The sequence below is a fragment of the Ammospiza caudacuta genome, chromosome Z (assembly GCF_027887145.1).
Source record: "Ammospiza caudacuta isolate bAmmCau1 chromosome Z, bAmmCau1.pri, whole genome shotgun sequence".
Classification (NCBI taxonomy): domain Eukaryota; kingdom Metazoa; phylum Chordata; class Aves; order Passeriformes; family Passerellidae; genus Ammospiza; species Ammospiza caudacuta.
Window position 1 is genome coordinate 44,577,968 of NC_080632.1, and position 25,326 is coordinate 44,603,293.

Sequence of the window (25,326 nt, forward strand, 5' to 3'; positions counted from 1 at the left end):
ACCAGCACTGATCTTTACTCAGTCTTTGCGTGTGGAGCACAGGCGGTTTCTCACTGTTGCTGCAAAGTGTTCACTGCTCGCACTCTGGGAAGAGAGTAAAGAGGAGGGATGCAGTGGTCTCTGGATGATCATCGGGCCTGTTGCAACCTGTATTGAAACAACCAATTTCATATGCTCTCTCCTGTCCTCACCTCTCATAGAACACTGTCTTCTGCAATAAAGTGAATGCGTGAGCGTCACTGATTTAATTTTTCCCTTCTAGCAGGAAAAGGGCCCTGTTTCCACGGAGGCTTCCAGCCATGCCGGCGGCGGGGGCGGGGGCGTTTCTGTGCCTCCCCTGGGCCGGCTCGGGCCGCTGCCTGCGGCGGGGATCGCCCTCGCCGCGCCCCACGCCCCCGGTTATTGATGGTGGCGGCCGCCGCCCGCCCCGCGCCTCCCGCCCGCTCCCCCTCTCTCCCCGGCACTGCCGCAGAGGCTCCACCGCAACGCGAAGCCCACACAGCCGCTCCGGTCCGCCCCTCCTCTGGTCTGTCACGCTCGGCGGCTCCTCCGAGAGGCTCCGCTCGCTTCACGCCGCCAGCAGGAGCAGCGGCAGCGGGAGCGGAGGGAGCAGCCCCGGCTCTCCGCCGCCTGCCCCCCGGTAAGTGATGATCCGGGCGCTCGGGCTGCCGCGACTCTGCTCGAGAGCAACTTTTCCTTTTTTTTTTTTTTTTTTTTTTTTTTGCATGCTTGGCTTCAACTTTTTCACGGGACTTAGAGGGGTCTTGCTTGCCGGGGACGGGGTAGAGCTCTCTTGCTCCCTTCGGGGCAGGTCGGGCGCTAGACGGCAGCGCGGGGTTCCCTCTCATCTCCGCGGTGAGCGCCGTGAGCGGTCTGTGCTCGGCTGCTGCTCACTCCTGCTCTGCCCAGAGCTCGGTCTTTGCGCAGAGAAAGCAGGTTACACAGATCCGAGAAGCTCCGGGCGCCTAATCTTCGCTTTAGAACCTGGCTTCTTAAAGCTGAAACTTTTGCACGCTAGGGGAGCAAAAACCAGGGGTGTCGAGGTTCACAGACTCCAGATGTTAGAGGAATACAAGTTTGCAGCTGTCGTAAGGATGGTGAGGAAAACCGAAGGTGCAGAAAGGATGTCAATTCCAGTTCCTCAGGGGACCGACACTTTCCAAGATACGTTAAGGAGGGAACAATCGGCATTTCAGACCTTGCAACAGGAAAGGAAGGGGGGAGGGGGGACGAGATAAAACAAAGAGAATAACCAATTTAAGTGGTTTTGAGAACACTGTTGCTTTTGTCACGATAGATTTCCTTCAAGAACTGTCACTCACATTGACTGTGTTGAGTAAACAGTTTAGCATTTGTGACCGGTAAAGTGCAGGGAGGGATTTCCTTCTCTGCAGCTTCAGGAAAGGAGTTCTCCAAAACATACTAAGTCCTGTTTTACAAGGGGCTTTGGGAATTTAGGTCCCGAGACGATTCTGACACATGTGGGGAGGAGAGAACACAGAAGTCACAATGATGAAAAGTATAGCCCAAGTCTAGGGTTAGGAAGAGCCATGGGATGGTGAGACTTTTCGAGGCAACACACATCTAATTTAAAGAAGATTGCAGGGTAGAAGAGCCCGAGGAATTAAAAGAGGCATAGGAGCAGGTCTGGCAGTCCTGAGAGAAGGCAGGATGCCCCAGGGGCTGGAGGGCTGGATGATGTGGGTAATTGAATGTGTAGGATCTCTGATTAGGCTTAGGGGCCTAATCCTGCAAAACACTGTGGGTGCAGTGAGAGTAGGGGACGAGGGTGGGAGCTGAGTCATCCTGGCTGGGGTGGGCACAGCACATCTGTACAGAAGGGAGGGGGCTGAGGAGAGAAGAGAAAGATGAGGAAGAAGCATATAAAGATAGGTGGGGAGGAGGGAGGCTGTCTCATCGAAAGATGCTGAGATCACCCGGGCTTCTCTGTGATGGATAGTATCCTGCTCTCCTTTCCGTAAAGGGTTAGGAAGGACGCTGCTGAATGTATCTCTGATGGAGAGGGGGATGGATTGCAGAGGTTAGTACAACACAAGGGAAACCTACTCAGACAAACACACTTGGTACTGCTGGTACTTGGGCTGCATTGCACTGCAGTGCAGGGAGCTAACAGGAACTTCTGCCTTAGGAGAGAGAGGGAGCTGCTGAATTCATCTGTAAAGGTGGCACAAACTCTGCCAAAAATTACTGCTTCTCAAGGGAATTGCAGATAGAACTGGAAGTGGAGCTGAAAGGAGATACTGGAAGGATTTTCCTGATGAATTCACAATAAGCCACAAAGGGTTTCAGGAAAAAAACTCCCAACATACAAGCCAAATGAAGGTCTCTGATTGGATTAATTGTAAATAGTATATTTCTATTGGAAGTTTTCCTCCAAGTTCTCTAAGTGAAAGGGTCCTGTTTTAACTGTGTTGCATATCCTCCCAAATAGAAGTTTTACATTTTTTTTCCCTGAGTTGAGTTCCCTGTGAGAATGAAAACAGCAATTTCACCATCTTGTAAAATGTTTGGTTTTCCCTGTAACTGTTCATTTATTCAGTATTGTCCTGAATACTGAAAGCAGCATGGTAAACAAAACCCCACCATTCCTTCCCTCTCACTTAGGCATTTTCTACAATTTCCCTGAATGATAGCTTACTATTTTAGTGTTTTGTTGGGCTTTTTGTTTGTTTGATTGGGATTTTTTGTTTGGTTTTTTTTTGTTTTGTTTTTTTTTTTATCTGTTTCCTTAATGTGGGAGCAAGAAGTCTCACTTTTCTATATTTCAAAGAAATGAAGAATTTGACAAAATAGTCACAGTAAGTTCCAAGTATACTTCTACTTTTATTTGGAGAAAAGCTTTGCATAGGCCAAATACAGAGAAAAAGACAGTCAGTCAATTAAAATCATTGATTCATGTCCAGTCCCCAAACATCTTGAATTGATACTTGAGGAAAAAGAAAAAACAATCATTTGTTTAATGTCTGTATTTCTAAAGCTGTATTCCTATGGTGTTTCAACAAAAATGACCCTGAATATCAGTAGCACTGACTAAATACGTAGTTTCTCTGATGGCAATTTGATGTTAAATTATGCGTCATTGCTTTTGGGGAAAATGGATTTAAATTTGACCAAATGAAATCAAACCAAATCTTTTCTCATTATATATTTGAGAAATCTAATATATTTTCAAAAATAATAAAGCAAAGGTGTTAGGTTTTTTTTCTAAGTTCTATCAACATGCAAGAAAGATACTTGCAAAAAACAAAAAATAAATACTAAAAAATGTTATGTTTACGAAACATGGTGTTACCTCAGGTGACAGTAGCATGTGAAATCTGTAACTGAATCTATGTATACCCAGGAATGTAAACTTGTGTAAATTACTTGAACAAGTGGTAAATTTCAAATTGGCTTTTTGAAATGTGTGTTTCAAAGCACAACTGACAAAAGTTTATCCACAGTGGTCCTGATCATTCTGTTAAATCAGTGTGATTTGAATTTAGGTTGCAGTGTGAAATAGAATGCATCCAGCTATATAATTATCTAGGGTTTTAGTTAGTTGTGTTTTCTCTTTTTCTTTTCTATGTTGTTGCTTTGTTTGTTTGTGGTTCTTTTTCTTGCATGAAAATAGTATTAACAAAAATATTTCACATTCTCAATATTATCAAAGTTGTTTCAGCACCACAGGCAGATTACTTGGGCTGTATATTGTTGTGAATCTTTGCAAACCATATGCACCACAGGATGCATATCAATGCATGTTTAAACAAAAGCTCATCAATTAGATTAAATGTGTTTGCAAACCTGTGATAGGGAACTCACAGCTGCTGCCACTGCTTTCATATGATGTAGTGCATAACATTTTCCTATTAAAACAGAATGGAGTCCTTTGTAAAATGACTCGGAGGACTAGATTTACAGCTTTTCTTCTTTTAAGTGTTTGCAAGCAATATAAAGGGGGAAAAATTGAAATTGTGCTCAAAGTATTGATGTTGCAAGAAAAGGTAGTTTAATTTTTCTTTTAACTTATCAAACTTCCTCAGTTTTAAATTAAATGTTATGTATTTTCTAGTATCTTTGTTGCAAAACACGGTGGGCCTCTTTTTCCATAAAGCAGTGGTTGATAATTTTAATTACAAATCTTTAATTCTTCTTTGGTTTCCTATATTGCTACACAGTTCATCTAGAGACATTCTAAAGGTACAGAGTACATATTCTCATGTAAATACATATGTTACAGGTCAGTGATCTATTAGTCAGGTTTGTTTTCAAATCACCAGTTTTATGTCAGCAAGAGATAAATAAGTGTGCATGAAATATAATCAAATGTAAGTTTCTTTAGTGTGATTATTATTGAGACATTTGTCCTCTTGTTAAAAAAAAAACAAAAACAAATGGAGGAAAGCAATATCAAGCTCAGTCCTTCCTTCTTTGTGGTTCCAACTCTCAGTCATTTTCTCATCCAGAGAGGCTAATAAAAGTTTAAATGTTGCATACGCAACAAACAAAATCGCTTAAAGATGTAATGCAGTGTAATTCACTGTAATAATACTAGGATACCATTAGCATCCTTTCATTTTTGAGACTGAATTCTTACCTCTGTTTGTCTGTATTTCTGCTGACTGACTGCTGACAATAAAGACTTGCTATGCATTAGCAAAACATCAGAGACTTTCACGATTAGGTGGAGATTCCATCCAAATATTTCTAATTGGACTGAAGATGCACCATATTAAAAATACAAATGACACCTATCACATAATTTATCTGCTTCAGCACACAAGGCATTTAGCTTTATATTGATCTGGACTCATAAAAACATGGTGCTGCTGCAGCTTCATGTTCCCTTGCCAGCCGCAAGATTTATTTTTTTTTAAGATAAAGCAGCATCCCTGTAGCTGGCTCTCTCTTTCGCTGCAGGTTATTTCTGTGGTCATGGCTGCATAGGCCTGGTTATGTGCTTTGTTCTAGAGTGGAAGTCTGAGTCTCACAAGCACGTCTTGATTTTTGACAGAAAATCCATGTTACAATGCATACTGTTCGTAGCGGCATTAAAGCATCTTGCAGGATTGTTCCCCTTTAATGATCACATGAGAGCTTGTATAGGAAAAAGCTTCATGAGATGCATTATGGAAAATAATTATTTAATCACTATTTTACCATTTAACCATGGTAACTCTGGAATGGAGAGATGACTTTATTCACAGCACCTCCCAGGGCCTCCGTATCTTTAGCTGACACCATTTTCAATTTGTATGGAGCTGGAGGATAAAATTTCCTGTCTGTAAGCATAGCAGTGCTTATCCGAAGATGTCTTTGCAAAATGTATTCTACCATCCCCACCTCCCTTAACCATAGAGGGTTTTGCTTTTATCTGGCAATCACAGCTATTGCTGCAGCCTTACAAACAGTGGTTGCCTGTACTGTTCCTAAGGCTGAGAAATTAATGACTTCTTGGACCAGAACTGTCCATGGGCCAGCAGCGTGTTCTGGTGGCCAAGAATGCCAGTGGTATCCTGGGGGGCATCAGGAAGAGCATTGCCAACAGGTCATGGAAGGTGATCCTGCCCCTGTACTCAGCCCTAGCAAGGTCTCCCCAGGAATGCTGTATTCAGTTCTGGACTCAGGACCAAAGAGGCATGGAGCTCCTATGGTGAGTTCAGTGGAGGGTGACAAAGTTGATGAGAGGACAGTAGCATCTCTTTTATAGAAGAAAGGCTGAGTGAGTTAGGCCTGTCCAGTCTTGAGAAGAGACGACTGAGAGGGAACCCATTGATGTGTGCAAGTATTTGAAGGGAGGGTACCAATAGAATGGACTAGGCTCTTCCTAGTGGTGCCAGGCAGTAGAACAAGAGGCAGTGGGCAGACACTGATGCCCAGGAAGGTCCACCTGAACATGAAGAAGAAATTTATTGTGCAGGTGACCTTGCAGTGGAACAGATTGCTCAGAGAGGGTGTGGAGCCTCCCTCAGTGGAGATAATCCAGAACCATCTGGATGCAATCCTGTGCCATGAGTTCTGGGATGGTCTAGCTTATGCAGGGAGGTTGGACAAGGTGACCCACTGTGGTCCCTCCCAATCTGACCCGTTCCTGTGTTTCTGTGATTTCATTCTGTGTAAGCATATGTATGCCTAATATACTAGGCATGCATTTTAAAGGCTTTACCTGTATAATTTACTTTTTTTTTTAAGCTACACTGATTGGTGTGTTTCATGTTTTCCACTCAGGCTCGTTTGATTTTAATATACACCTGAAATACAGTAGGCAAAAGTACCAAAGGTTACCATTTGATGTCTTGTTCTCCTGTTTTTCATATCAGCAAATAGTTGTGCCATTGCTGTTCTCAACCGTTACTTCTTTCATTAAATAAATCAAATTCTGGAAACAGAGAGAGTATCAGACAAAAACACCCTTAGTGATGTAGGACATATAACTAAAAAATTTCTTATTGTGCCTGGAATGTTTTTAGGGGTGATCTGTTTAGTGGAGAAAAAAAAGGAGTACTAAGGCTCGTGGGAGTCTCTGCTATGCAGATGTAATCTGCTCTTTCCCTGGTATGCCGTCTCATCACGGGCTGCAGTATACTGCAGACATAATGGAGAGGTTTAAAATAGCTAGTTTCTGTGGCAGTTTGGTACACCAATACAACGCTCTGAATGAACTACAAACATAGTTCTTGAGATTATCCTGCGGTGTGGATAGTGATGCGTATAGATTGTCCTCATTCAAAGGTAATTAATTTAAAACTTACAGGAAGGTTTCTGCACAATACTATTGCAGTGCAAAAGCACCATTGAATACTGTACATTTGAAGGTACTTCTTGAAATTACTTAATCCAGTCCACTTCTAAATGCAGGGACAATTTTATAGTTAGATTGGGTTGCTCAGGGCCTTTCACAACCAAAGTTTAAATCTCCAGGGATGGGGACCTCAAGGCTTCTGTGTGTAACCATTCCCATGCTTCACTGACTCAGTATGAGGACTTTCTTCCTTATAACAATATATTGGTAAGAGGGGCAAAATTGGAAATACTAATCTAACCACATCTTGACAAACAGAGGGGAATGTTGCCTCAGGTGAAACTCTTGTTAATGCATTCCAGAATGTGGTTATTCTGCATTTGCAGAGGTTACATGGTGCTGTACAGCAATGTAAGTTAAAATGGGGTCTCTTTGCCCAAAGACTGATGTTAGTACAGAGGACCTGATTCTTCTTGGAGAAAACATCTCTCATTCTCTCTTAGAAAGATGTTACTGTGTGTGATTTTTCTAGTGTAGAATTCCATGAAAAATATTTTGTGACATGGCTGCCTACAAACAGCATGGAGATAAATGTCCCATTGAGCTAAAAAGTATTATGTAATGGCTCAAGTGTCTGTTGACAAAGATATTTTACACTGGCTTCTCCTCAGCTGTGAGAGCAGGGACATCTATTGCATATTCACATATAAGGAGTAGTTTAGATGCCAGTAAATCTCACTGTAATTCAAATGTGGTTAATGCAATTGCATTCAATGGGAATTTGGCTTAGAATCTGTCAATATAGAGGTCTGTTGGAGAGAAAGGGCTAAAAAGAAATTGATCTTTTTTTCTCTCTGATTATTTTCCATCTGATTTTAAATAGTCCTACCTATATTGATCAATAAATAAGCACTTGGCTAGAAAAATTCTAACCTTCTAAGATTTCAAGTATTGTGTGGTATCTAAAACTTGTATTTAGATAGAACATATATGGTCAGCCTTGGCAGATATTGTCATGTTTACTAGCATAGAATATTTTGTGTGGATGTGTTTGTCAGTACCATAAACAAAAGAAATCACATCCATTTTGTGGGTGTATAACTACCTTATAAAGCCTTATAGAGGTTATAAGGGCATAACTTCACCTTTAAAGAGAAAAAATGTATTTTCTCTATGTATGTTTCAATCCTTTTGTGGACATTACATTTACCTGCTGAGAACATGATCCCTATGGGGAACAGCAAGTATACACTTACAACTTCATTCTTTGGTGCTCTAAATTAACAAATGGATTCTTAAATTGAACATATTTCATATGGTTTCCCAAGTTGGGTAGGCCAAGACTGTTGCAGCAAAAATTCAGCCCACTTGTTGAGAAAACTGAAAAGCCTTTTATGTTAGTCTTTGATAATTTCTTTGGTCCATTCAGGTGGAATACTAATTCCTTTCTGGTGCTCTCCATGCCTTCAAATGAACTGGAAAGGAAAACAAACAAACAACAATGTGGGCATGGAGCAGTGAGTCTGTTTTTCCTAAAAAATATATAAAGGTGTTATAAGTGTTAGACCCTAATGGAAACAACTAGCATTGGTCTGCTTAAATGCACTAAAATTTATTCAACTTATATTTCTTCAAATTTAATTTCATATTTCCTTCACATCTGAACTTGGGAGAATCTAAGTCTTTATTAATTGTAAAGGTCTTAAAAATTTTATTTACTACATGATCTTGAGGATATGAGCTATCTTCTGTTCCATAAATGCACTCCTTAAACTCTGAATATCTCAACAAAAATATTTAGGCCCATATTTACAAAAATTCTTACTAAAGACAAATTCCAGTTGAATTCTGTAGATATCTGTATTAAAAATAATTAAGGGATCAGTCCTTGTACACCTGAACAACCAATCACAAACTCACAAAGGTTAAAAGATAATACAATCAGTGTGGTTCTGTGTCTTTGCTCAGAAAAACTAGAAGGCAGGGAAGATAATAAAGCCTCTTAGCTAATTGGTCAAACATATTTTAAGAACCAGATGTTTAGAAAATAGGTGTAAATTAGATAAAAGTAGCTGTTATCAAATACCATTATTAATTAGGTCCTATATTGAACAGAGCAAAGCTTGCTCCTTAAAGACTTTCGCAGCTAAAATCCAAATTAATAAAATACCAATATCCCTGAAGGTATTTGCTGGAGCTGTGGCTATCTGCTGTCTGTCCATGACCATGTCTCTTCATGAAGATGGTGGCTGTTCAAGATGTGGCACTACTCATTAATAGTCTGGAAGCAACCATAAGGCTTTAGTCCTGGACACCTTTCCTCCTCAAGGCAGTTTTTTGTGGAGTGCAGCTTGTTTTGTACTAACTTCCTCTGTAGAAACAAGAAGACTCCTGGAAATTCTCTTTCAGTTCACATTTGTTAAATGGTTTTTAAAAAAGCTTTTTTCTGTTGTAAAATAGCATTACAGTGTTGATTATGAATCTGGAACAACCGACTATAAGCACTAAAAAAAACCCCACTGAGTATTGCTCTGACACATCTTTTGACTAAAGTGACCTGGGGATAATTCAAGAGTAACCCATTTAAGGTGATTTTCTCTACTACATGTAAGTCATTGCTTGGCCTATCAGTTGCTTTAGAAAGTATCAGTGGACTTCAATTTTTGAAAATTAAGAAAATAATTGTCTTTCAGATCCCCAGCTGGGATTGAAATTCATTACCTGTGAGTAATCATTATTTCTCATACCCGGCTCACCCTTTTGTTTAGGAAGATGACTGAATTGCCTCCTGTATGTTGTTTTTGCTCCACATAGCATGAAAAACTTAAAATGTTACTTTACAATTTTCCTCCCAATTTTAAGTGTTTCAGTTCAATTTCAGCTATAATTTCATGGCAGAAAACTACCAGAACTCACAAAATTGATTTAAGTTCTTTTTTCTGTCTTTAACGAATATTTATCATTCATGTGGTCATGCAAAACAGTGTAGAAGATTCCTTGCTGTAACCAGCTGTACAAAATTATTAAGTAGAATGTCACGCTGCTGCCACTCTACTTAATCTTAGCAGATGGGGAAACTGTTTCTTTCTAGGAAATAAGTAATTTTCTCAGAAGAACAAATTTTCACTGGAGAAATTACTTGCTAATTTCTGTATTATATTAACAAATGAGCATGATGACTGTCAGCTCTGTAGTCCAAAGGAAGACAATAAATTTTCCAATATTTGGGAAACTATTGCAAACCAACTTCTTTCAATATATTTACTGCTCTCTAAAGTAGTTTTTACTCATAGAAATCACCAAATAGTAATTTTATTGTGTATACTTGCTGAAATATGAGGAACTCAAGTGTATTCCCCTTGAGTGTATAGCATAGTGTAAGCAAGTGTGGTAACATTCCACTTTGATGTTTTAGGGGGTGTTGTGGTAAAGATATAAATAATATTTTTCCTAAACCTTCTAAGCTTCACATATGCTCACTTCAGGTACAGTGTTTCAGAATAGAATTACTGTAGATGCCAGCAAGTGAAGAAACAAAATCCAGATAACAACCTGAATCAAAAAGTGTGTCTAGCTGAAAAATTATGTTGTTTAGTATTCTTCTGCAGTTCTTCCAAACTGTAGAGCTGCAGAGTCATTTAGTTCTGTCTTTATTTATGGAGATGTTGTAGCATATAGTGTCAGTTCATAGCTGGCCATTATTTAGCTTTTTGGCTATTTTTCTCTTCCTAGGGAAGTGTACTTAGGAGTACCCAGAAAGAATTTGAATAGAAGTGGACTTCATACTAAAAAATACCTAATTCTCAGGTGGAAATAATATGTTGAATAAATCTCCTCACATAGCTTAGAACACATGAAGACTGCAGCATTTTAGGGATTTTTATCAGCCAAAATTACTTTGGGCTAGTGGTGAGATAGAAAGTTTACCTTCATTATCCAAATTCACATGTGACAGCCATAGTTAATTCTTTCCTTCTCTTAGAAATACATGAGGATTTTTGCATCCTGTGCTGAAAAGTTTTTCCTGATTGTAGGGCATAAGATTTTTGGCATATTTTCTTCAATATTTTGTCATATGACTAATCTTAAGAATATTGTAGTCAGATGCAATATTTAATTAAAAAAAAAAAATCCTAGCTCTGTGTTGTACAGAAGCAGATTGTGGGAATTCAAAACACAGAAACCTAATTTGTAAACAACATCCAGTGAAGGTTTTTCCCCATATATGTACAAATATCTGTTTATATGCACATAGATATGTAATGTATCTATAATCTTCTTTTTTGCTATGGAGTTGTTCATATGAATTATTACCTCAAGGGCATAGGTTCTTGTAGAATAAGACAACTTAGTTGATAAAGTGGAAACCTTGTGGAAAATAGGTGTTGACAGAGAAAGTGCCTGCCAGGACATGAGTAGGAAATGGAGCTGAATTATCAATTAATTTTTTTTCCTGTCAAATATTGATGATTCTTTATGAAGTATACTTTATGTCCATTTTATTTGTGGTTATTAGGTAAAAATATATTTTTTGTGTTTGGGAAAAAAATTGTTTTATATTGTCCCTTTTACGCATGAAAAAATGTAAGCTTTTTTGTATATTTGTATTTCAATATCTAGGAATAGGAGCAAGCTACAGGTTCCAATACACTGTGTTCCTTCACTCCTGTGACTGGGAAAATGAACTACTGAGAGCTGAAGTATCCTTTTGTTGGCTGAACTTTATGCTAGCAATTTTCTTTAAATGATTGCTTTTGTTAAAATATTAAAATCAATTTTATTTAATATTTTAAAATAATGGAAGCGGTAATTCGGTTCATGTCTTCTGTTTTTGATAATTTAGTAATGTGGATTTTTAATGAGGAAGCTATTTTTAATAAATAAATTTTCCTAAGAAAATGTACAGCATAAATGGAATAGATTTGATTGAAAAGGAAGAGTTACTGTACTTCCTAAGGGCTCTGTAAACATGTAGAGGCTTTTTAAAAAATCTGAGTAAGTGTTAAAAATACCACTAAGAAAACCTGTTACCTGCTGGTCTGAGTGCTACAACAGCAGAGAATGCAAGGCTTATGTGTTGCTCTGGGTGTGAATCACTGAAAGATGTAGAGAGGCCAGGAGAGCACCTGCAATGGACAGAAAAGATGCACTGATCCAAATTCCTGCATAATTTTGGGTTAAATTAAAGTTCCTTGCTCTGGGGGGAGCAAACACTGAGTGCTGATTCAACTATACAATCTACAAAACTGTTTTCCATGAAAGCTGATGCACACATATTCAAGGAATCAAGCATTTAATATGACCTATATCCTGAGGCCACCACAATGTGATACTTTTTAAAAGCTGATTGTAAACTATAGTCAATAACTAATTGGCTGATATAGTAAAAATTTATCTTCTAAAATTGCTTTTCTAATTAAATGTAAAAATTTATGGCATCCAAGTATTCTCTTATTTTTCCCAGAAAAAGAAAATTACTTTTAGACCGTGGTGTACTGGGCCTTAATTTGGACTTTACTTGCTGTTCATTTTGCCTGTTTTGGGCATATGCCTCTACACACACAAGTGTGTTGGTTTTTTTTTTAATGCTTTCTTCAGACTCCCTGGCCCCAGAGTACACAGGAAACCTTCTTCGAGTGTAACACCAATTTCTTTTGTTAGTCAGCTGGCGCTGGTTGCATGTAGATAATTTTCTGCCTTTGAACCAAAAATATTATCTGATTTGAGTCATCCATGGACCCCACTGTGGGTGGATGAGAAGGGTCTTACTGTTTCTTTTGGATGAAATAAAAGCGATAATTATAGGCCAAGTCAGAAGAGAAGAAAAATCGAAATGCTTCTAAATGCCTATTAGTAATGTAGAACATTTAAATTATGCGTGCCGAAGCATGAGGGTGTATTAGAATCACTGGAGAGTGCAAATAGTGTCCTTTAACATGCTCTGCGAATGTATCTGAGGTGCTGATAATGGTATGATCCCCTTGTCAAGGGATGTTATTGATATGGCAGTGCTTCTCTGTGTGACTGATAGCAGCAATATCTTCAGTTAAACAAAAAGCACTTGTGAACATGGAACCACTATGCAGGCGTCTGTTCTTGATTATCTGCTGAAGGGTCATGGCTGGTTTTGTTTGAGGGCAATATCAGTAAAGAGCCAGAGTGGAAAATGGGGATAATGATTAATCAGATGGAAGACATAAATTCAAGGGAAATTGCTTTAGAACACAGACAGGTCGGGATGACCTTTGCAGTGTCAGAGACCACTGTCAAGTGAAAGATAAAACTAAGCTGTTAAATGTTAAGTAATTCTTACCTCTTGGGGAATGCATGGCTTTTAAGGATTGAGCCAGTGAGGGTGGGTTCCACCTTTCAAAACATGCAAATGACATGAAAAATTAAATAAGGCTGCTGTGTACACTCTCTCTTAATGGTTTGATTTATCATATTATACTGAACCTCGGGATTTAGAAGAAACCACAGTAAAAAATATGACTGTGTATCTCCTCTGCCTAATTTACATTGCTGTAAAAAACAACCACTCCTTTTAGCAGGAAGGCATAAAATAAGGTGGAGGTATTTTATAATTATTAAGGAACTATTACTGATTTTGACTTTTTCCCTCCTGTGTTTTTATTCCAGTTCCTTTTAATGAAAACCCTTTTAATGTGAATCAAGAAATTAATACATTTGATCTCAGCAGCTGGCAGAGGTAGTATGTTATGCCCCCTTCAGAACTGTGGGGTTAACAGTTTTTATTTATGTGCTCCATACCAAAGACTCCACAGATTTAAGACTTTTGACACCACCTGCTCCAGATGATGTCCAATGACTCCCAGTCCCCTCTTTATGTTTGATGGAAGATAATGCTTTGATAATATGTCTAATATGCCACTTGAATGGCAGAACAGGAAATCAAGCCCACGGCTCCTGAACGCAGCAGAGATTCTGTAGCTTCAGCCTTTGTCCTTTCAAGGGTTTCTTTCAATGACATTTTTCTTCCTGAATATTCAGTCATAATATAAAAACACTGAAGTGCTATAAATTCATAAGCCTGGTCAATGCTAAAAGTTGTGCAGAACTTTGAATTGTTTCTCGTGTGTTTTCAGCACACACTTCTAGCAAACTACTGAAGATAATTGTTCTATAGAAGGTGATACCTCATTGCCAATCACCCTGGCTTCAGTGTGAGTGTGTTAATTTGTTCCAATCCAGTCTAAAACATTCATCGCTAATGTTCCTTGCAAACACCCTTTCAGACTTTAAGGGTGTGCTGTTGCTTGATGTGGCAGAACAGAAATATGACATCACAGATAGGTAGGAGAGGCTTGATGCTAAAAAGTGCAGCTCAGTGTGTGAAGTGCAGTGTGCTCCCCTTGTCTTGCCACAAAGGAGACCTGAGAATGTCTGTTTGTCGACTGCACTTGCTACATATGTCAAAAGTAAGGTTTCTAACTAGCCATTCTGATAACAGCTGTGGTCAGAGATTGCTAATGAAAAATACCGCCATGTTGGCTTTTTGGCTATTCCTGCTGCTCTTCCAGATATAGTTTTAGTCTCAAGAGGCTTTATAATTTTGAGCATACCATTCTCTATGGATAAAGCTGCTTTCAAATTTCTGGTGTCTAGAGTCTAGACATGCCTTCAGCATTGTCAGTAGAGAGATGGACCTGTGTATATAGAATTTTAGCCTGCTGTCTGTAGCTTTACTGTCTGCTTTTAGTCAAGTTTGATGGTCCTAAGGGTAATCTGCAAGTCAGGAGTATGTTCTTGTTTTCTCTGAGGATGTTGAGTGCCCCAACAGACTTGGTTTGCCCTGCAAGTCTCGCTGGGACCCCTCACACAGGCACCTTCGGCCTGCTGGTTCGGGGCCTTTGGCTGAGACCAGGCTTTGGCCCTCAGGAGAGTAGCCAAGGAGCAGCAACCATGAGACTGCTCCAGGAGAGATGGCAGGGCAGGAGATGGCTTAGACCAGGCTTTGGCCCTCAGGAGAGTAGCCAAGGAGCAGCAACCATAAGACTGCTCCAGGAGAGACGGCAGGGCAGGAGATGAGGGGGACCACAGTGTGGGCAGGGCAGTGCTGTCGCTGATGGAACATTGTCCTGAGCCAGAGAATGGTGAGAGCAACAGTTTTCAGCAAGCGTCTGGTGCTCGTCAGAGTAGGGCAGTGTTATGTCCCTGATCTGTCAGGCAAGTCCAGTCTGAGATTCAGGAACAGCAGGGAATAGGAGAGAGATGGAGCTATATAGTGCAGCTATAGTGAAGCTCAGGCAGACTTGGGGCAGCCAAGTCTGAGCTTAAGAGGGAACTTGAGCCCATGGCAGAGCATCTGGTGTACTGGAAGGGGTACTGGGTGAGGCAGGGCTGGATTTAATGAGGGACTTGGGTCTTAATGAGGGACTAGGAGCCCTGACAGCCAATTAAAACTCTACAAGAGAAGAAGCGCAATCAGTTTCAAAGCAAGGAACTCCAGGGATATGGTAAACTTCACTGCTGAATGTCAAAAGATTTTAAGAACCTTAGGATCTTAGTGAATCAGAGAATTGTTCATGTCTATAAAGCACAAAGATTACCAGGTGGCATTCTGCTTTAAAATAAAATAGAGATGGTTTGTATGACAGAATTTATTTTTGAGATTTTCAGCTCACCACATCTTTCTGCTGTGCAAATTCAAACACAGGGAACAGAATATTTTTTTTCAAATTGTCAAGTAGGTTGTTTTCAAAATAAGCTGCAGAAAGCTTGTCGAAATTGAAAAAAAAATTACAGCTCTTCTATCTTCATTTTGCTGCCTTTATTTTGTGCTTTTAATGGCAGAGCACTGTGTTTATTCATTTGTGCCATCCATCTCTACATATTCTACCCAAGGGAAGAAAGCCACACTGTGGTTGTGCTCAGATTGCGTAATGTACTCTGAGATACAGATAAATCCCATTTTGTTAGATGTCTAAGTTACTGAATCTGAAAAGCTTGGGTCTGCTGCAATTTCAGTACAGACTTTTCATCTGTACATTATATTAGTCTCTTTTCATGGTTCCTTCTCACCTATGTTACCAAGTCCACAAAACAAAGGCTTATGGAGTTCACAGAACAAAGTAGTGGTGTAAAATATAAGCTGCTAAAGTGTTATATTTGTGATTTAATGGCACCCATAAAACTACAGGCACTTTGATTCATTTACTTGAAGTTTTCTTACACCTGCATGTGCTAAGGCACACATGCGCTCGGCAACCTGCAATAATAGTGTGATTCAGGATAAAAAACTGAAGATGTGTAGTCAGCACATAATGCAGTTTGCATCTGGCTAAAATATGAGTTTATGCTCAGCACTATAAAGTGTGTTTTTCCCAGTGTGGCATAAAATGAGGTAAACAATTTGCACAATTGTAAGTCAGTGCAACCTTAAGTAAGATGTATATGGGTTTTTAGCAGCACCATTTGTGTTTGGGGAGCATTGAGCAGTCATGGTTTCCTTTCTTACCTAGTTAAGGCCTGGTAGACAATGAGTCAGCCTTTATTGTGAAAAAGTAATTTCCACCTCAAACTGTTGCATTTCCCTGCTGGGAGAGGTAAGATTTTATGAGTGTGAAGAAGCACTTTTTTAGTGCAGCAGAACTAGCATTTTATTTGAGTATCAGGTTCCATAATCTTTAATAGCTCGGGTATATCTGAAGATGAGCAATACATTACTGTGATCACAACCCTCCAGTAAAAACGCTGCATGAAGCATGGTGCAGAAAAGAGTACTAGGAAAACTCTGAAGAAACAGGATGCATTAGAAAAGATTGGTGTACATGATCTGGAGTACACACAGTACAGTTCTTTTTAGCCAAATCATTTAGAATGTATCCTGTTCTTTAGGAATAAAAGAGAAAATCTAAGGTGAATGTAAAACCAAATGACTTTGCAAAAGGAAGTCTAGGAGTCTTGGTTGTTCTTGTACAAAAATGAAAACAATGTAGGATTGCAGGGTACTTTCAAAGTACAACAATCTGTTCCTTAACCTCCTTCTTTTATGTGAGATGCCAAGATGTTTAAAGAGAAATCATAAACTTTTAGTTACTTCATAAGGAAAAATAATATGTAAAGCTTTTAAATTCACTTTCTACTTAAACTTATAGGAACTTTTTGCTATTTATATATCTTATAAATATTTAGATATATTTTGAAAACACTGAAAATACTTTTTGCCTAGGCACCTCTTGTCTGCATATTACCAGGCTGCTTTTCTTACAGCCTTCCATGGATATTTTCTTCTGTCATTCTTGATTATAGCTGGGTTCCCATATTGATGAATGTCCACAACAGAATCTGAAAGGCATTGTTACTTTTTATGTGCAAGTATATTCCTTATCAACTTCGTTATGGCCTTATTATGTGTAATGATTTGTTCCTGACATGCACAGCTTTAGTCACACAGCTTTCTATTTTGTGTCTGTATTTTTCCGAGCTGTTTTCTCTCAGAAGTAGTAAATTTATGGAAAAACACAGTTCAAAGAGCAATGTGTTGAAATTACCAAATACAAATTTTAAAACATATTTTTATATCTGCCCATGTCAAGTTTCACCAGTGGTCTGATTTTTTTGTGTTTAAATTGCCACTATTTCAAAGTAGGAAAGAGAAAACGATGAAATATTCTGTGTAGTTTATCTGAGGAACTAATTTTAAAAGAAATTTTTGCACTTTTGAACATTAATAACCTATAGCATTTGTTACATATTTTCTACATATCCTAATTAATTTGCATCAAGAAACATAAAAGCTGTCTATCTACGATCTAATTTTACTTTTCAGACAGAGCAAAAATAGTAGGAACAGTGGCATTATTTTTGCATTTCAAAATCACTAGAGATCAAGCATTTTGAACTAGAGCAAAGTCATTAAAATGTTGGAATTTTTATAGCATGTGACAGGGATGTGACAAAAATCTGATATACATTTCAGATCTGTTCAACTTTCTCATCTTTGCCCAGTGCTTCTCCAAAATGAAATCTGTATAAAAACAGAAGACTTTTCTTTTCCCATATGGGCATTGGTTGCTTAACCAATTTTAGCTAACTGTTTAGGGGCCTAAATGGTCGCCCATCTTCTAGACTCTGTGTCTAGAAGGGGTGTCCTTTTGACTCTCTCTAGATTACCAGACTGAATTCTAAACCTTTTTGTTATTCTGTGAAAGATATATTTGTATACTGACATATTCAGCAATTGATGCTTGATTTTGATTTATAAAAATAGAGCTCTTCATTTAATGTGAGAATATAAACTTTTTTTTTTTTGATCTGTCAGAATGGTAGAGTAATTTGGGTGAAGAAGTAATTTGGAGGTTACCTAGTCTCAGATCTGGATTAAAATAGCTCCGAGTCCTGTCCAGTTAAGGTTTGAATACCTCCAGTGCTGGGAAACCCAGTGCTCCTCTGTGTAGCCGTGTAAGTGGCTGGAGACTTAACATGAAGAATTTCTTCCTTAGAACTGTCTGTAATTTCTCTTGTTGCAACTTGAAACTGTTTCCTCTTTTCTTTTTGTCTTTGCCTCTGAAAAAAACCCATCCTCATTGTATTTTTAATCTCTCATTAGATGATGGGGGATGGTGAACAGATTTCTCCTAAAGTATTCTCTGAAGATGAGGCAAAAAAGACTTACTCTCCCTGTGCATCATGCATCCCAGACCTCTAACCTCTCCAGTGATCCTCTCCAGACTGTGGTGATGGTGGAGTGCACGAAGTTGGATGTGTGTGTTGGATGTGGTAGTCAGTGTGGCCACAGAGAGGGGAAGTGTTCCCTTCAAACAATGGAGAGCATTACTCCTAAAGTGATCCAGCTGTCTTGGTGGAACATATTCTGTCTGTTATTCACCTGAATCCATAGGGCCATGTGTGCAGATATAAGGAAATTATTTAAATTTAAGCAATGTAAATATTAATGTAACTCAAAAAATACATTCCCCATCTTAACTTTGCATTTTGGTGTAGCCAGATTTATGATATTTGGCAATAATGTACCTGTTACAAATAACAAAAAGTAACAGATGTTAAAGATAAAGAAAAAATAATATGATCTTTGAGTGAATAGCAAAGTGACTGCAAAGGGAGTACGGATGAGAAAACCAGGGTGTTCAAGTACCTTTTAATGTTATGCTGAGAAACCACTATTCTCCTACCAGGGTTTATTGAGCACAGCAGCTGATTCCCCATGCAGAGGTCAACACAGAGCAGCATCAGATAAAGACAGAATTGGCAGAACTGGGAAGAGTCTTTTGACTCTCATTCTGCAGGCACAGGAATGATGTACCCCAGTAGAAATTCAGGAGAATGAAAAGCTAAATGTTTTCAGAAAGTTTTTCCCAGTGGGATCTCAGAGTGTGACCCTGTATTTACTCCTAAAAAATAAGTAATGCTTACCTCTTTTATTTCAGGAAGACAGGAAAGACACATAATTCCAGCTTGTAATACAGCTTGCCCTACAAGATGCCCTTCAACCTTCCCAAGTTTTCCCTAAGCTCCAGTGCTATTCTGTGGCATCTGTCAGTCTAGTATTTGTACAGTTGCTGTTTCAAAGTACCTGTACATTACAGCTTTGTGCAAAGCAATTTCAGAAATGGCTTCTTCGGTGGTTGAGACTTGTCCTGTTGCATTTGCAGATTTTATTCCCTGGAGAATTTCCACAGGGCATTATTTTCTATTTTACTTCCAGGATAGATCTCTTTGGCTGTTCTTCTTAAAACTTCAGTCTTGGTGTTTTTAAAATACGGTTTTTTAATATATATCTTTCCCCAGGTTTCCCTCTTCCTTGTGAGTGAAATTTTTTTCTGCTTTCTTTTGATCTCAAATGATTCATGACTGCTGGTGGGCCTTCATTTCAGAGAAGACTTGTCTGCTTTCTGTACAGCAGCAAACATGACAATGGCAGATACAAGACAGAAATTGCGAGTTGGTGTGCTTTTGGTAGAGGGTTGTGGTTTTTTTATTGCTAACATTGAGCAATGAAAACTTGCTTGTCCAACTGCTTTGTTCCTTCATTATTGAAATGCAGGATGATGCTTTCCACTGTGATTCTGACAACTAAAAAGTACAAAATACATTGGAAGCACTGATGATGAAAGCAAATTTTCAGGAGAAGTAGGTATGAGAAGGGAGATAGCCCTTGGCTTCAGAGGAAACAATTTTCTTTTGCATTTTTTTTCCACTTTTAAGGCAGCCTTAAAAGTGCAGAGATATGTTTGAACATGTTTGGCTAAAAAAAAGGTTTTATCAATAATGAAATTTCAACTTTCCTAAGATTTGGGTAGTCATTCAGGTAATATGGGTAGAGTATGAAATCTCATTAACTTTTACTGATGAAACTTAACTTATGTCATTTAGGCTGGATGATGTTTTATTCTTGCCAATTCTTGTTGAACAAGATGATGCATTCAGCTTGTGTTGACCACCACCCAATACAGATCCTGGAAGTAATATGTGCTTTGGGTGAATAGCAAAGTGACTGGAAGGGAGCACTTCTTCACTGAAGAACTCCACAGGAAGCACAGTATTCAAAGAACAAATTGAAACCACAGTGTTGGAAAACCACAATGATCCCACCTTGTCTTTAAAGAAATTATTTCTTTTTTAGTGTTTGCCAGGTAAAAGCATGTAGAAGCTTGAAGTAGCCAAATAGTGATCAGATTGACCGCAAAATTGACAAAAGCAATCAAAACTCTGGTATTTATGTACTGTAAGAGAAAACAACCAGGAAGCATTAGATTTCAAAAAAATCCAAAAACCAAAAAAAAACCCCTAAAGACTTTGGACTAACAAAATTTTCTTGTATATGCTAATCTCTGTTTACAGTTTACTGTGGGAAAGACAGCAAGACATCTCAAAACATGTCCTAAGCTTTGTTCAGTCACCTTTTCCTAGGAAAGCAAGCTCTTGATTACATTAAAAATGAAGGAAAGTTTCATTCCACTGTAGGGTCTTGACAGTTTTGTTCCTAATAATATTTTAATTTTTGTTCCTACTAATAATTTAGTTAGTAGATATGGCTATTTCAGGTTTGGAACTCAGTCTAGCCTGTTAGGGGTGCATTGAACTGAGTCTAGTTCTAAGGAATTAGACATTGTTATTACAACCAGAGAGTAGGTAATATCTATTTTCTCTTCAATAATTCTTTTGCTGTCAATATTGAACCTTTTTTGTATGTCAAAAGAAAGCATGAAAAAGGCTTGATAAGAGAGGTTGGAGCATAGATGAACCTTACTCCAGACGGTGACCTTAGGTGGAACTGTGGATCAAAGGGGTTTAGAAGACTGATAAAGAGTGAGATGAATTAGACATGACTGTGTCAGCATTAGGATGGTAGTGCTCATAAAACTTATCAGCATTGTGTCAGCTTTCTTCAGGATACTCTTTGAAAGATATTTAGAGCATAGAAGTACAGCATGGAGGACTAATATAGTGGAAGTATAAAGTGAAGAATGTCCCACCTCCTAACTTTGTACCTATAATTTTCCACTCTGCCTTTCTTGGAGAATTTGTTTTTACAATATTACTGCATTTTTATCAGTGATTATTCAGTTAAGATTTCCTGATTTTCACTGGACAGAGTTAATAGCTTTTGTCCTAGGTTTGTGATTCCATTGTCTTACGTGGTCTGATTTCATCATAACTGTTAGCTTTCCAGTTAGTACTGCTTAAAGGAGAGCTTTTGCAGATCCTGGTTTCATTGCTTATATATCCAGATGTAAGTGGGGAAGAACCAGGCCTTTGATCAAAAGCACTATAAGGCAAGAATTATTAGAGTTATTTTTTGTTAAAGGCAGATGTCCTCAAACATTTTACTTTCAGGCAAACATGTTCTTTTTTCTGAAATTTCAAGTAAAAACAAGCTAAAAGCAATTCCACTTGTTTTGTTCTGATTTGTTAAGTAGTTTAAGAAGAATTGGGCAGGTAGAGCATATGGTGCAGAAACAGTTATCTGCAGGTTTAATGAGAAAGGAAAATAGTAAAATGGGAAAAAGGAGATTGCAATGTACCATAAAGACCCTGTTTCTGCTGAGCTCGGGATCATTGATGTGTACTAGGTAAATGAATTCCCATGCTCATCTTGCACATGTCTGTTGTGCCTGCGGAGAGGATGCAGTGACAAGTGCTGGTACAGGACCAGTGGTGAAAATACCATCCAGGCAGGGAGAGTGTTGGGGACAGCCACTGGTGGTGGCACTGCAGCCTTGCAGTGTTGTACACAGTTCTGTCTACTGCAGCTTGAGCCGGAAGAGTGCAGCCTCTCATCTCTCAACATGAGAGAAAGAAAATTTGCTTAAAATACAGAAACATAGCTTTTAATCCGCTAGCACTACCCAAAATGAATCTGTTTCACACCAGCTTTGATGCCAGCTCTTGTTTATTTTAAATAACTTAATACTTCTATAAATAAATACCCTTTATTGAGGATTCTATTCTTTATTAGGTTATACTGAAGTAAATACTACCCTGGAAAAATAAACAGAAGGCTTTGCACATTAGAGATGAGGAGGAAGTTTGCAGGTATCCTGGTGAATTCAAGTGTGGGTTATTTTCTTAATTACTGAGAACACTTTCAAGACAATAGCATCTTCTGTATGTGAATTAACATAGTTCAGGTGCCCCATTTACCCTGGGATATAAAATAATTTGACAAGGTAGTAAAATTGGAAGTAGTTATGATGTGTGAAATGCACATTTGAGTGTGACTTCCAGATCTGTTCTGAAGATTTTATTATCCTATATTCGTATAGTTAATACCACTTTTTGGAGTACCCAGTGAGTCTTCTCGCAGCCTATATTAAGCAAAGATCTGAGTCTTTGTGGGAGTGAGTTTTCTGACTTGTGATAGATTTATACCTTTAAAGGATCTCACTGATTTAGTTTATTATGTCCAATCTTTATTTCAGATGTATCACAGTCTATACAGAATGCCAAGTATACTGAAATCTGTGAATGTAACATAGTGGAAAAGAATAAATATTAGAGCAAAAGGATGCTTTGATTTTTATTTTGTGTATGCATCTTTGAGTGTTTTTAAAGGCTGGTTTTTTTAAAGGTGTTTCCTGAAGGAGTATTTCTGTTTCTGGCAGAAACACTAGTTTCCTGGGATTTTTTTTTGTTTTAGCTGAAGGAATTGAATAGGAATATGGTGTTTGCTTTAGTGAAAATCAGTGAATATATTGGCTGAATTGGTTGGTACAAAGAAGAGTGTATAGCTAGACTGTCATCTCTGCTTTTGCTGCTTTATGCTACTCAGGTAGTCATTAATCCTTACTCTTTCAGACTTTCCAGTTACTTACTTGTAGTAATCAGTCCAACATAATTGAAAGGGTGGGAAGCTATCATGCATGGGCTGTAAATTATTCCTCTTTGTACTTATCACCTTAAGGCACGGATTTCAATTCATTGAGAAAGCAAAGCTGTTTTAAAAAACAGTGTTCAGATTAAGCATTTTGCTTGGAAACTTCAGCAAGATAGAGAGACATTTCTGATTTCTGCCCAGACAGAAATTTTGCTTTGTCTGTCTGCATGTTTTTTGATGACAGGGTCATCATAATTTTAGTGAATATGAGCAGGTGAAATTCCTTGTTGATGTACCTGGTTTATCACAAACTGCAGAGTAAGTTCAGTTACTTTTTCAAATTTGATTTTTTTTGAGTCTGTTGAACTCATGGGGTAGGTGTACTGCAGAAGGGTAAAGCATGGTTGTACCAGTGTTGGCTCTTAGACTCTTCGTTCATTTGCTATTCCTAAATTCCTGCTTTCTTCAAGATAAATGTATACATACACATACAGACAGACACACACAGACACACATATATATACATACATATATATGTGTGTATATATATATATGTACACACACACACATACGTGCCCTTTAATAATGGGTAATTTCACAACTGAAAACCCTAGCTGGACAAACAAAAAGAAACAAATATCAGTCTGAGAATGAGAGGAATTAGGTTAAATGTGTTGCATGGACACTGTAAAATTATCTAAAATCTAGGAATACACTGTACTCATGAACAGTCAGAAAAGTACCTGTTAGGATTTCATGGAGTTCTTGAAAGTATTTGTAGAAGACTTCAGCAAATCCATGAATGTTTTGATGCATGTTCACTAACAGCTAGTAGATACTCCTAGCTAGGAAGGTAACTTCTACTGAGCACCTTGAAAACTCTAATTAGAGAAAGAGCTCTAATTAGAGAAACTGCCTTGGCATAAAAGATTCACCAGGATGACCTACTTAAAAGGATCATCATGTACCTAAAGTAAGGCTACAGTTTGAAGTCATAAATATTACATCAGGACTTTTTTAAGGCTGCATTTCTCTTCCAGTAAATGCTTCAGTTCCCATTAATAGTTGAATAGTGCCATCACATTTGATTTCTCCAAGAAACAGTCAAAGTGTATGAAATTAATCCAGAGGAAGATACTAAAAATAAATACTTTTTTTACTATAGGTGAATTTCTATTATTAAAAAGCTAGGGAAATATCTTTTAGCTTCTAAAGTCATGTCAATGTGATTGTAGGCTTCATTTTCTTGTATCAGAAGTACATCACATCCTTAGTTTATTTAATGCAGTCTGTAGTTTTTCCTATCCCTCAAAACACTATCAGCCCTAAAACTCATGTCTGGAGTATACTTCTGGAGACAGTATATGCAATAGAATGAATAAAGGACAACTTCTTAAAGCCATTCCTTGGTCTTCTCCCATGCAGCTCTGAGGGCAGTTCACACTGCTTTAGAAAGGGTAATAAGATTAGTTTCAGAAATTTCCATCTATTTTTACTCCTGCATCATATCTCACTGCCTCCTGAGTTGCATTACTGCAGTTTTTCTGAGGTAATGCTGGAAAATAGATCATTAAAATGATCATGGTTAAAAATAACCTTTTCCCCAAGCTGGAAGCAGGCCATGTTTTCTTAGAAGCACTGCTAAAAAACTGTAGCTTGCTTTCTCCCAGGGGGGAGGCTTCTACAATCTGTTGCAGTGTCCAGATTCACTCATGCGCACACACACGCACGCACTTTAGACACGTGAGTAATGACGCAATTTTGTAATTGATTTTAGCTGTGCTAACTACAGACTGTTGCAAAAAAATGATCCTGCATTTCTTCCTTCTGTATGCTTGCATGCTGCTGTCATTTCTTTCTCCCGCCCCTAGTGATAGTGCAGATGTGTGTTGAGCAAATTGTCTGTAGATATGCCTGAAAACCACACCGAGGAGAAGGGAGTGGTTAGTCTTCACTCTAATAAGCAAACTGCTCTTGACTCATTGTGTCTGCATTCGGGGCTCCATGAGATTGAAAGATACAGCAGGGGAGCAGGGAGGAGAACTGGGGGAAATGTCTTGGTGCTTTTGTGCAGCTTGGTTATTGGGAGCTCATGCTGGACTAACCCTGGGAGATGCATTAGCTGATAATACACAGTTGCTCCCCTCTGACCCTACTGTGAGTATAGATAGAGAAGAAAGGAATGTGTCTGTCCATGACTGAAGTGTTGGGAATCTCCAAAGTGCTAAAGTGCCACCACTTCTGCCCACACAGCTCCCCACACAGAATTTTTTAGGGTGGG

At 38.5% G+C, this 25,326-nt stretch overlaps 1 protein-coding gene across 1 annotated transcript in view; it reads left to right on the plus strand.

Annotated features, from left to right (window-relative positions):
- The first annotated feature begins 507 nt into the window (after positions 1–507).
- The window catches only part of SV2C (synaptic vesicle glycoprotein 2C), a 106,728-nt gene continuing 81,909 nt past the window's right edge, over positions 508–25,326 (plus strand). Inside the window, exon 1 of the mRNA XM_058823925.1 lies at positions 508–640. The gene's annotated coding sequence lies outside the window, so the exon portion shown is untranslated. The remainder of the gene's footprint in view (positions 641–25,326) is intronic.